A 12,569-nucleotide genomic window follows, 5' to 3' on the forward strand; every position below is an offset into this window, starting at 1 on the left:
CTCCACTCTACTTCACGCCACTCTACACCTCTCTAGGCCACTCCACTCCACACAATGCCACTCTATGCCAGTCAACTCTATGCCACTCTACTTTCTCCACTCTATGCCACTCTAAGTCACTCCATCTATGTCAGTCTACAACGCTTCACTCCATTCCACTCCATTCTCCTCTATCCCACTCTTCTCCACTCCACCCATTGTATGCCATTCTACTCTATGCCACTCTACTCTATTCCACTGTGTGCCACTCTGTACCAACCTAATGTATGCCACACAGTGCCACTCTACTCAACACCACTCCACTCTATGGCACTCTAGGCTGCTCTGCAATATGCCACTCTACTGTATGCCATTCCTTTGTATTCCACTACACTCTATGCTACTACGTGCAAATCTACTCTGATCTACACCACTCTGTTCTTTGCCACTCTACTTCACTCTACACCTCTCTACTATATTCCACTATTCTCTATGCTACTCTATTGTATGCTAATCTACTCTATGCCACTCTACCCCACTCTATTCCACTCTATATCTCTCAGCTCTACTTCGTGCCACTCTAATCCACGTCACACTTCTCTATGCAACTCTCCTCTATGACATCTCTTTGTGTTTGCACTCTTCTGTACATCACACCACTAACATTTAGCCAAAGCTGAGCAGGAGCCATGGAGTCACACATAGGTGAGATCTGTTGGCTTTGCCAATACTTGTTGTTGTTCTTAGCAAAATTAAGGATTTCTGTCTTTGTTGAATTGACTATCAGGTGGATTCTAGATATGCAGGTAATATTTTAGATTTTGGATGATTGAGCAGAGGAGACTTTCAAGTACAATTGTGTATCATTGGCTTATTGGTGAATCTTGATCCTGTTATATCTGAGTAGAGAATCAGAGAACCAAGCAGCACCATGTAAAAGTTGAAGATAGCAGGGGATAGTATATAGCCCTGGGGACTCTAAAGGCAATCAGGATCATTTGGGACCTGGAGGTGGCCATGAGAACAAATGTATGTCAGTTGGGTAGGTAGAAGGAGGACATTGCTGGTAAAACCCATTTGAGATTTGAGGGTTTGTATAAGGTTTGGGGTTTAGACTGTGTCAAAGGCAACTATGTGGTCAAGAAATGTCAAGAGGCGGGGATCATCTTTATGTGTGGCTAGGAAGGCATCATCTATGATGTGTAAGATAGCGGTCTCCATGTTACAGCATGATCTGAAGCTAGTCTGGTGGTCGTTGAAGAGATGGTTAATACTTCCATGGCTCCCAGTCGACCAACCAGTGAAGTTTAAGGCTCAGTGCTTGGCACATAGAGCGTTCATCTCTAGAGGCCCACTCTATTGTGACCCTTACTGCAGTCTTACACACCAGGGGGGCTCTGATGTCAACAAATGCATGATTCATTAGAGTTAAAAAACATTGTAGGATGAAATGTGGAGGGTGTTCTATCTCCTCTTGTGTGCCTAAACTATGGACCTTCCTGCTGAGTAGGCTGCGCCTGATGGATAATGAACTTCCCTTCAAGACGTTCCTGAAAACCTGGCTATTTGGAAAATAGCCCGTTTTTTTGGTTAGGAATCACTAGGTAGTGCATGTTGTCAGTAAGAGTTGGTTGGACACTAGTCCTTGAAAGCCCGCTGGTAGCCATGCGCTTTACAAATCTAAAAGTATAGAATGTGATATTGGAGTTGAATGTAACTGCTTTTTAGTGATTTTGCAAATGAATGGTAGGAAAATGTTTGTTTGGCAGTTGGCCTGATCATCAGGGTCTCCTGTAGGCTTATTTAGTAGTGGGCAGACTGGGCCTGTCAGTAGAGCTTCTGGGAAGATGCCTATACTGAGGGAGGCATTAAAGATGGCTATTAGAGGTGAAAACGTGTCTACAGAGTGAAAAAAGCTTTTTAATAAATTCAGTATGTTTGCAAGATCTGTGAGAGATAGAATCTTTAAGGCTGAATGTCGTTTGATTCTATGGGACGGAGTGGGGTCATAATAGATGAAGCAGGCTTTGTGTTGTCAAAGTATGGTCAGATCTTCTTCAGTATTTTTCACTCGAGAAAAGGTTAATGCATTGCCCTTTTCTGTGCAGTGATGAATAGGTGGGTCCAGCAGAGGGTTTATGCAGTGCATAATTGTCTTGAAATGCACTCTACTTAATTTGGTATCTTTATTGATGGTGTTGGTATGGTACTTTGCTTTGACTGATGTGAGGAGCTGTCTCTTTGTTTCATGGAGGGACATCAGTATCATAAGGTCATCAGGACTTCTGTTTTTCTTCCATTTTCTTTCATTTCTGAGGGTGGATTGTTTATTTTTAACAAGTTATTTAGAGTACCAGGGTGTTGAAGGCTTTGATTTGAACTGCATGTTTTAATTGGGACATGAATATGGCTGTGCGATAAGGACTCAAGCTACACCTTAGCTATGACAAGGAAAAAGGCTGACATGTGGATCACTTATTTGTGTTGTTATTCAGAATTTGTGTATTCTAACAACTGCTGACATTCTGTTAGGGCAAGGACAACACAAATATTGATATGGATGATGGTGGCACATGTGAGAAAAAGGAAATAATGATTAGTCAAACTTCAGCGATTTCAAGTACATTCCAAATGCCAAGACTTTTTTAAAGACACTATCCCCTCATCAGGGCTTCGATCATAGCACCATGTTCAGAAACAATTACATTGATATATTCATTAAGTAAATTCCCTTTAATGGGTATGATGCCACAGACAGCACTTTATTCTTGCTGTCTCAGCCTCACAGGTACTGTTGGCATTAAGACTGAAATGGGAATTCAATGACTGTATGGCTATACGTATTTTTTACATATCCGGTGATTTGAAAGGGACGGTTTCAGGTTTTTGGGGGTTTGCATGGTTGGGACCTTTAGATGTGGCAGAATAATGGTCAATGCCAATGTGCTTGTTTGCCTCCTTGCATGATAAAAGAAGTTCATCGAGTGGAAGTCTACCATGTTCAGAACAGCAAGTATGTTCTTATTTTCACCATTACTCCAAAATGGAAATACTTTGTAAAACTCAAAGGTTTGAACTACATCTTTCCACAAGTAGAGCAATTGAATGAGGGGCTGAAGCTACATTAGAGACAAATACTGGGATTTATTGTGAATGATGCCACCTCTATAACAAATAGAAGAGGAAAAGGGACAGTCCTGTCTAGTCACTTAAGTTAATGTAATGATCTGAGATCCAATTGCATTAACAATTGCCAATACTAAAGGATCAATCTAGAGTGAAAAAATCCAGTGGACTGCCCCCTGCAAAAATTACTACTGCCATGGTGTAGCAAAGGTGGTGAATCTTCCAGTGGAGTAAAAACACCAAACGTTTTATGATTGGACTTTAACTGATTGATTGATTAATTTATATATTCATCAACTATTTGTCAATAATAACCAAACCTTGTGGTAACAAAAGGCTGCACAAAACAGCCAACACCTAACAGTACAATAAAAAATACAATAGAAAGTCAGTTAGGAATGCACAATGACTCAGATATTCATTGACTAGGCAGGACTTCAAGCTCCTGTGGAAAGAAATCAGTGATTTGAGAGTCGGTTTGGTTCAGCAAGCTTTATTCCGTATGTACAACAACCAGAAAAGCAATAACAGATATATAAAAAATAGACACAATTGCTAAAAAACAGATTTGGTCATACAGAAAAATCCAATTAATTATATGCAATATCAATTAATAATAGCAACACTTTTCCTCACATAAATTGTTTTTAAGATATATGATGCAACATAGAAACATATCATTTAATGTAACAAGTAAATTCATAGCAGCATGTGTTGTTCTCACATAGTATTTTTTAAACAATGGCTTTAGATAAAAACTTATAAGATACAAGTAAAAATCACAGAAGAGCAAAAAGTGCATGGTGCTCTGTTTGGAATGCTCATCGAAAGGGCATAGGGATATAGGCTGCGTTTTCATTTCAGGGAAATCAACAAGGTGATGTACAATTCCTAATCTCAGTTGTATTAATACAAAATAGTGTAAGGGCTTAGTAACTATAGACAAATAGTCTTGAAAACTGCTTCTGTCTACAATTGCTTTGTAAAATATATAAATGTAGTTTGTTTCGCTACAATTCTCAAACGTATCTCATTTTTGTGGGCCAAGAATGTATCCTTTATTCCCTGTTTCGAAAAGGCTATCACATATTCTAGGCTTTCATGGATCTTAATCTTAAAGAACTCATTGCGTAAATCAGTGATATATATTTTAGCCAGGGGATACATGAACTATTGTCCATTTGTAGACAATCCTTAATGATTGTTTGAGTAAACTCTGTCTCATCCTTGGCCCAGATAGATCTCCAAAGCATTAATGGTTGCATGACAATCAGGTCTGATAGATATCTAATTCCCACTTCTTTATGGTGTGTTATCTCTGTGGATGCAGAGAAAGGCAAGCATAAAAGATGTTTTAGGAAGGAATTTTCTTCTTGTTGTAATATCTGACTACAACTATGTCCCCAATCCCCTGTACCATACAAGACAATGGAAGCACATCTAGCCTTATTTATATGTATCATGTCCTTTATGCGACAGTCTCCCAATTTTTATGCAAAATGGAAGACCCCATATGCACTCTTGAGCATCTTTGAACAAACATTAGTTAATTCATGGAACCAGAGACCCTTGCCTGAAAAAGTTATTCCCAAGTAACAGAAGTTATTAACTATTTCTACTCTGGTTCCATCAATACAAAAGATTTTATGTTTCTTGGTTTTAGAGCCACATAACATAGTATAAGTTTTTTTTCTTAATTAACAGCTTCCTGCTAATAATACTAATACTAGTTCTAAACTTGTCCATTAGTCGCTGTAGGCCAACTGGGGTTCTAGACAAAAGCACATCATCATCTGCATATAGCAGTACTGGTACAGGGCTACCTATAATTTGGGGTGCATCCACCTGCACTGACTGAAGGCTTTTATCAACCTCATTCATAAATAATGTAAAAAGCAGTGGTGCTAAAAGACAGCCTTAGCAGATGCCTCGTTTAACCTCAAAATTTGGGGTGCACTCTCCATGTTGCCCATACCAAAGTTTGCATGTTAGTCTCTCATGTAACTTTGCGCAAAAAAAGATAATGGGCTCAGGAGCTCCACGGTTGAGCAAGGGTGAGCAAGGTTGGCCAATGGACAGCATGATCAACAAGATCAAAAGCACTGCTGAGGTCTGCAAAGCTTAAATACAAGCTCCCCCTTTTTGTACATGTATATTTACCTATTAAAAGCTCTAAGTTAATACAATGCTCTAAATTTCCTAGCCCTTTCCTAAAACCATAATGTGCTGGTGATAAAATCTCATTCTCGGTGACCCACTCTTCCAGTTTATCCAACAGTATTTGCTCATCACTTTTACTGATGAGTCTAAAAGCGTAATGGGATGGTAATTTTTAGCTTTCGATTTATTCCCTTTTTTAAAAATGGGAATGATTACCGATCAGCCCCATATAAGTGGTGTACCCTCTGTCGTGGCTAAATTAAACACTCTTGTAAGAAGAGGTCCCCATTGCTCTATAATTGTTTTATAAACGTCTACTGGGACCCCAAAGGGTCCTGGAGCTTAACCTCCGCTATTTCCCTTCAGTCCTGCCTTAACCTCATCGAGTGTGATGTTTAGAGGTATAACTGGCCACGTGCATTGTGTTGGAGTTTGGGGGTCTTGGTACTATTTAATCAGATGGACTAAAAATACTAGAAAAATGTAACACTCATGCTTCGCAGTGAACATGAGACAGTAATTCTCGGAATGAGTCCCTTTTTAAGAATGGACGAATTAACAGTTTCCCAATGTTCCTAGGTTTATTATTAAGAGCCTGTTAAGCTGTTTAGAAGTATGGGTACAAGTCTTATCGAACCATCCCCTACATTGTAGAGTTTTTCCTGGGAGGAAAAGTCAATATCCCATCAATAATGCTATTAATTTTACAGAAGCTAGTTAACATCATGGTGGTATTAACACCCTGCTTAAGGCAATAGAAATTCTCTGTCCCACATTTTACAATGTCACACAATAAATTTACCAGGGTCTACCCCCTCCCATTTAATTTGTGTTCCATTTGGTCTAATCAGGGCAATATTAGCAATAACAACTTGTTGGAATATGGTTTTGTTTCCTCATACCAATATTGACATTATGATACAATTATGGTCACTAAGTGATAACTGCACGATCCTTGGTGTAGAGCACAATTAAATATTACCCGTGGAAATTAACACACGATCAATCACAGAAGTTGCATTCCTGTCAATATAGGTTGGTGTCAGACGGCCGTTAATGTCACGGTCACATTGTAAAAATCAAGGTCATACTTTGCCATTGTTGTATTTAATGCTCCATATAATGAAAAACAACAATCCCAGACAATATGTAATACAAGCAATGTAAAGAAAGAGTTCAAAAGAAAAACAATATATTAAAAAATCATATATTTTAATTATTTCCATAAATAATATTTATATTTACAAAAAAAACACAATAGTCAAAGATTATCAATGATACATTAAAAATTCATTTCACAATTAGCACTTTAATCAGTGCAATGATGGTTTATCCGACACGCGTTTCGACACTAGAGGTGTCTTCGTCAGGAAAGTACCATCACATATAAAAAATCTTTAAACAGGATCTTGTTTCAAAGTATTTACATTTATCGGCAATCCATTCAGATGTTTAACTAAAGTAAGAGTTCTTTGCTTGTACACGTATCAAATGCTGTAGGGTGACTACTCATAAAATGTCCGTTATGTAGACAGAGTTAGATGCTCTATGGAGAGATAAAGTAAAAAACGAACTGGTATGTGTGATAATGAAGCATGTATAGGTGCATACGACGTAAAATATCTGTCTTGCAAGGGCCCAGAATTTGAAAAGGTACACGTGTCGGCCTTGATGCTGGCTTCTGATCACGGTGTACGTACTTGGGGAGCAGTTACAGCTTCCTAGATATAGTCACTACGCGGTCAATGCCGGTTTGTTGCGGAGGAAGAGCTGCGTTCACTGCCGATATTGAAGAACCCTGTATTCATGAGCATGGACCATAGCAATGGCTCCTAATTTCAGTGTGCGTTCTTTAGGGGCGGATGCAGCCTCCTCGTCTTCGCCATTGCGTGGTCAATGCCGGTTTACAAACATGTATTTAATGGTCCTCCGTAATTGTTGTGTGGGGAAATCTGTACAATCGTCACCTTCATCATTCTTGTAGCACAGGCTTTGGTCATAGACAGTGGGTAAACTGACAGCACTATGTCAGTCGTTATCTTGTAAAGAACTCAGAGCTTGATATCTATTTGACACCGCCAGTGCATATTGGGGATAAATTGGCAACACAAGGTTCAGACTGGGGTGCACTCGCACAACTCCCCTATTAGGTACAGGCCTTAAATGCCTATAGGAAAAGCTGAGGGGTTGTAATGACACATTCTGTTTGGAATATAGTTGTGCAGCTGCTCTGTCCAGAGTGTTCATTGCAAATCTTGGACTTCAAAAATTAAGGATTATACAAAGTCTGACAAGACTCTTAGCTAAGGGGCTGATCCAACTTACTCTTCTTGTTAGGAGCATCCAGCTTGATCCTTCCACTGGATAGTCACAGTTTTTATTTAGCAAGTGGACCACTTTATTTTTTAGGGTATCATGTGGTTCCCTTTGGCCCAACTGTAACAGGGGCACATTAACCATAACTGCCACATACCGGCAACAATCAGGTGGTAAGTGTTTGGAGACTCCAGCTCTTCCCTCAGAAACCCCATGTTCACCTGACTAAGTATGTTTTGTAGTTGGTTGATTCAACTCAGACATGTCCCCTCTGGTTTGGCATGATTGGTTATTCGGGCTCTGTTGGCTCAGTTGGGGATGATTTACTGACTCATTACGTCCATTTTTGCTCCCTATAAGTACATTGTCATGGGTGCCCAATCTAAATTACTGCCCATTACCATACTTGTTGCCATACATGTTGCCTTATCGATGGCAGCTATTACCTGGGGAGGCTGTTCAATGGGGCCCCCCTTTGATACATTCTTCTTTTACTCAAGACTGTCATTGGTATTCCTTAGAAAACCACTAATCCTAATTAGTTCACTAGTCAGTTTATCCAATTAAATATATTGTGGTTTTAACAATTCTTCAATCTTTATTGCTAGAAAAGTTGCAATGTGTGTGGCTTGTAAATTTGCAGAGGTCTCTTGATCAATTAGGCCATCACTTGCTTGATTTGGCAAATTCTGCGGTGGTCCTTTCGTGTATGACGGGGGTATTAGTCTGCGTATGTGATTCTATACCAGGGATTATTAAGCTTTCTGTTGTCCTTGGGGCACCTTGTTGCTCAATATGAGTAAATTCGCTTGGTTGTGGATTCTTTTTCTGGGCTAATCCACTACCGTCACCAGTTAAAACACAACTAAAAAGAAGACTAATTCCGGTATCTTGCAGCTAACACCTGCCATTTATAAGTCCTTACGGGTCCTCCCTGCTACCAAAGCAGTACCAGCGTCACCAATATTTATTAGGGCACAAAGTAGTTAATTAATCTTTGTGTCTCACTGCCTATATGTTATGTTCGAAATCTCACCCCAACTATATTCTGCTGTGTCCTCATTAACTATTGTCCAGGTATTAAAAGCTTTTTAGCTCCTGAGCCAAGAGGGGTGGCCCTGCCCTGCCTTGTTCATCCACGGACGGGCGCAGATGGGCCCCCCTTGGCCTGCCAGGGAGGGAGTACTCTGGCGTATTTGAAGATGCCGGGAAGGTGAAGTCACCTCCCGTGCCATGCAGAGACTGGAGCCTGCTGGGGGACCGAGTCCCACCCCAGTGCTGGAAACGGCTCCACCGGTTGCCTGGACCCCCTGTGCAGAGACAATCAAACTTTGGGGCTTCAATAGCCCTGGTGCAAAATGCTATTACTCATATTATTAGCCTATTTGTGGTGTGGTGGCCTCCTTAAAATGGACTTTTTTCATTTTTAGCAAGACTGATAGGACTCTGTTTTCTTTGTCAATAGTGTATAGTATCAGAGTTGTGGAAACTTGCTTAAAGCTACCTTTTGGAATGCAGATGTGAGAAACTGGATTCAAAATAATCTAGATATTAATGTCATTACGATTTAATTTCTCTACCCTTAGTAGATATTTTTTTAAGTGGCAGGTAGTTCCGTACAGAAGTGAGTGATGAGTTTATGCAAAACTAAACGACCTTAATTTAAAAAACAATGCAATTACATTCCTCAAACAATTTAGAAGAATCATGAAACTTAATGAGTAAAAGGAGATACAAGTATTAAAAAAAGCTTCAGGAAACTTGAGGTGTGAAGTTTTCAACTTATTAATACAAAAAGCACTAAGATAATATGAAATGTCAAGCTAAGTCATGGGAGCATGCTCCTTCGAATGGGTTATGCAGTATGTTGTAGCCAATGAGGGAGCCAATGAGATCGAGTACTTTTTTTGGATGTACCAGAATAGGTTTATAAAAAAGATTTAAAAAAATCTTTGATTTTACTCCAAAGACCCCAAAACTGGCTAGAGAAATCTCCTGTGACCCAGTTCAGAAATTGAGTTTGGATCATCCACATTCTCCTAGCAGAGTTCTCAGCAAGAGCCAGATGTTCAAATGAGCCATGTTGAGCCTTTGGCGTCCTTCAGGATGACAGGATTTCAGCTTTCCTCCTAGGTGATGAGAGTACTTCCAGAGCCTTTGATTCAGAGAGAAACAGTCCTAAACCTCTGTCCTCCTCCGGGCAGACACTAGACATACATCATCTCATGGTTCTCTGAAATCTCTTCCAAAGCTCAGTTGTGTTCTAATGAGAAGCTGGCAGGTTGCCATTTTCATCCCGTACAATAACACAGTGATTTACGAAAATATGTGATCCAATTCTCCCCAGTCTACCCAAACCACATTTGCAGCAGTTTCTACTTGCCTGCCTGAAAACTATCCCAGAAGCCTTTCTTCAAGATGGCATGACCATTGCTTAAGGGTCACAGCTGCAAAACTCCTCTCATCCCATACCCTACAGAAATCTCTGTGCTCTATTTTCAAACTACTAATGGCTCTTAAAAAAATCAGTTTCCCTATCACGAAGACTTCTTAACTCTAACTCCTGTGTGGAATAAATATGTTAGAAATAAAATCCTCAGATTGGGCATTTGAAATACCATCTGTTTCTGACCTCTCTCAATTTGACCTTCAATGGTAACTGACCAGTAATTACTGTTCTCAGCATTAGTGCCAGCGTAGCTCACTGTTCCTCTCTGGCAGGCAGCTCTTTTCCACCTGACCAGGGTTCTAATTACTTATACAAAAGTGAAGGGAAGCTATCTCCGCTGATTTACTTCTGCCAGGCTTTCAGGAAGCAAATATATTATATTACCTAAGTCACATGAAATACATAAAATATAATTTAAACTTTACTAGAAAAGCCATTATCAAAATTTATATTATTCTATTTATCAAATTTGTCTGGAACTAACTGGTAATCACAAACTGGTGTCTTTTTGGGAAAAATCTAAACCAGCCTTTACAGTGAAAACTGCATTTTATAAATATTCACCATAAAGGCATATCAATTTGCTTTTTAGCATGTTCATCTTATATAGTAATAAGTACTGAGAGCACTATGAGTCACATTTAGGGGTCTCTTATCTTATGTATGAAAATCGTTTTTTCTGTGTTCTTTATGCCATGAAATATTGTAGTTGTTTGAGGCTACTTACTGTAGTGGTGTTTAAGAAATTGCGTTATTAGTTGAGAGAGGTGAATTGCCACTCAAATAATAAACACAATCCATATCGGGGCGAAACACACAGTCACTAAATCAACCTATGTTAACCCTCTGGTAGCTTGGCACAAATGCAATCAGGCTTAACTTAGAGGCAATGTGCAACATATTTATGCAGCACTCAAACAGTAATAAAGAGTAAACACAACATAAGAAAAATACCAAACCAATTTTGAAACTAGAGTATAACTTAATAAATAAGATTACACCAAAACGAAAAATATACAATAGTGGAGCCAAAGATATTGTTTTTTAAAAGTTTTAGATGAAAATAACTCCAAAAAGCAGAAAGCACCACTTGCGGTTATCTGGTCCGACTGGACCGGGATAAAGTCAGACGTACAGGCTGACAGGTGATGGAGTGAGGGCCGAATACATGGACCTGGTGCATTCCGCTGAAGAGTTAACAAGCGAAGAGTGTCATTAGCGCTGGTGGGGTCTGCGTGGAGTAGGATATCGGCATGAGGAGCAGGTCGACCTTCGCGGACAATTGCTGCTGTAGCACAAACAGCCAGCAGTTGCTGAGATTCGCATTGGCGGTTGATGTGGGCTATTGCTGTTGGAGCGAAGAGCAGGTCTCACTGGAGCTTCAAGTTTGCGTCAGTGAGACCTGCTCCATTTTACATTTAGCAAGAAATGTGTTTTGCTACTGTCTTGCATGACTTTTTCCACATGAAGGCAACATACCTAGTGTAAAAAGTCTCATGATCTAGTAGCTGAATACTAGTTTAGGCAGAAAATGACTCTAGGTGAGTTTCTTCCCGATCCCGGGGCAAATTTACAAGCCCATTGCGACATCTTTACGACACTGTTGCATTACTTTTGATGCAGCGACGTCGTAAACAATGCGCCACTATGCAACATATTTACAAAGTGACGGATCTAGGGAGATGTGTCACGTTGTAAAGCTCTACGTTACATTATCCCTGCGTCAGGTATAATGTATGCAGGGTGGGCGTTCCGTCGCAAAGAAGCCTCGTAAAAGTGACGCAATGAAATCTAAAAGATTTCACTGAGTCACTTTTATGACCCAGCTGAGTCAAAACATTATGCCCGCTTGTAGCAGGTGTAAGGAGTGACACAGCACAGCAAGTATAGGCTGCTCCTGAGCAGTGCTGGAGTCATGTTGCGCTTGCAACACGGCTCCAGCACTGCGTCACCTTTACGCCGACAGATGCGTCACGCATCGGTCTATCCTTGCGCCGCGGTGCGCTTTATTGTAAATGCGGCGCATCTATGGTGGTGCAAGGGTTTTTTTAAGTCATGCAAAATAACTGGCACATCCCTGCTAATATGCAGGGATGTACGAGTTATTGTTAATCTGCCCGCCCGTATCTTGCCAGGCATAAATTGCACACAATTGCGTAATGCGGAATTTCAAGATATTTTGCAAAATGAGCTTAAAGCATAACTCCAAGAAACAAAGAAGGGTTTTGGCTCTAATCGGTACGGCTGAGCCTAATTCAAACAAAAACCAACAAAGCGCCAATACTGATGCTTAATTCACAAACTACAACGTGCCCATTGAAAATGAAAGAATGTCACCAAGTACCTCTTTTTTCGCACGATTTCTTAAAAACTCTTTTAAATGTTCACATATATAAATCACAGACAATAGCATCCATTTAAAAAATATTGGGAAACACCAAGCTCCCTTCACCCACCAAATCCTATTTAGAACATCATTTCACACACTGCAGCTTCTCTTTCACACCCCCTCAATGCATCCATCTCTTCCAGTCATCGC

The sequence above is a fragment of the Lissotriton vulgaris genome, chromosome 11 (genome assembly GCF_964263255.1).
Source record: "Lissotriton vulgaris chromosome 11, aLisVul1.2, whole genome shotgun sequence".
Classification (NCBI taxonomy): Eukaryota; Metazoa; Chordata; class Amphibia; order Caudata; family Salamandridae; genus Lissotriton; species Lissotriton vulgaris.